Genomic DNA, 1,378 nt, shown 5'->3' with positions numbered 1-1,378 from the left:
GGTGGGAAGCCTGATGGAGCCTGACAGCTCTATCCATCACCGCCCAGCTGCTTTCCCCTTCCACCTGGCTGCTCATCCTCCATCACCCGGCAGGAGGGGCGGGCGCTGGCCTGCCGAGACCTCCCGATGCTGCTTGAGTGTTGATGGATCAGCAAGCCTTGGCCTGGGAGGCTGGACTCCAGCACTTTCCAGCTGAACCCGTGCCAGGGGAGGTTATGCCCCTTAGACTGAAAACAGCCCCCCAGGGCTGGTCATGGCCAAGCAGCAGAGACCCAGAGTCCTGGGTGGGTGCATGTGGGGGCCTCTATAATGACCACAATAGAAGAGGGTAAGAGCTGGGGGGGTCAGTCTGAGATGGAGCATCATTTGCCCTGAAGACCCCAGCTAGCAGGTGGGGGGGTGCGGTCTCCGCTCAGCACTGAGCAGAACCAAGAGCTCAGGGGTTTGCCCTGCAGCTGCCCAGAGCCGGCCCCAATGCCCATCCCAGCTACTCATGCAGATTAATTAGGCTACAGGCAAACAGGCCGTTAAGAGGACAGAAAGGGCTGCCTCTTGCATCGGCTCTAAGGCTGCATCTGTGCGCTCCTGCACCGATTACGTTGGGACTTCACCGAGGTGGGACAGCCTGGAAGGCTGTAATCGCCCCCCCAAGTTGCTTGCAACATGATATAACCACTCCGTCTGTGCCCACCTGTGCCTAGAAGCAGGTTGCAGCCTCCAGTGAGGCGCCCAGGGCAGGCGGACGGTTCACAGTCCCTACAGAGTCCATTATCCCTGATCTCTGGGCTCTGAGCATCTCCGTAGCCGTCCTCCCTGCTTACCCAGGGCTGAGATCAGGAGCTCAGGACAGCTGGTGGCATTTCAGAGCATCTTCACTGGGAACACAAGTGGGGATGGGGGGCACAGTCATGCTCGCATGGATGCCAGGGTTGGGAAGAAGGGTTAGGGTGCTCGTCACTTACCCCCAGGTGCTCGTTACTTATTCAGCAAGTGCCTTATGGCAGGCATCCCTGGGGGCTCTCCCCGCTCCCTGCGCATGCCCCCAAGCGGGCAGCTGCACAGCTGGCAGGAGACTCTTGCAGCTGATGAGTCCTGACAGGGCGGTGCTGGGAGGGGGCACGGGGGAGCAGAGGACTGGGGGGAACTCATGGCACAGCAGGCAGGGCATGGCTGGGGGAAGCTCACTGCCCAGGGGTGCTGAGGCAGGGCACTGCTGGGGAAGCTCACCGCCCAGAGGGCACTGGGCCAGAGCACTGCGGGGGGGAAAATCACTGCCTGGGGGCACAGCACTGCTGAGAGGAAGCTTACAGCCTAGGGGAGACTGAAGCAGGGCGCTGCTGAGAGGAAGCTCCCAGCCTGGGGGGGGGAGCGGGAGGGG

The sequence above is a fragment of the Alligator sinensis genome, unplaced genomic scaffold (assembly GCF_000455745.1).
Source record: "Alligator sinensis unplaced genomic scaffold, ASM45574v1 scaffold1295_1, whole genome shotgun sequence".
In the NCBI taxonomy this organism is placed as follows: Eukaryota; Metazoa; Chordata; order Crocodylia; family Alligatoridae; genus Alligator; species Alligator sinensis.
The sequence above is the reverse complement of the archived record's forward strand: the minus strand, read 5'-3'. Positions refer to the sequence as shown.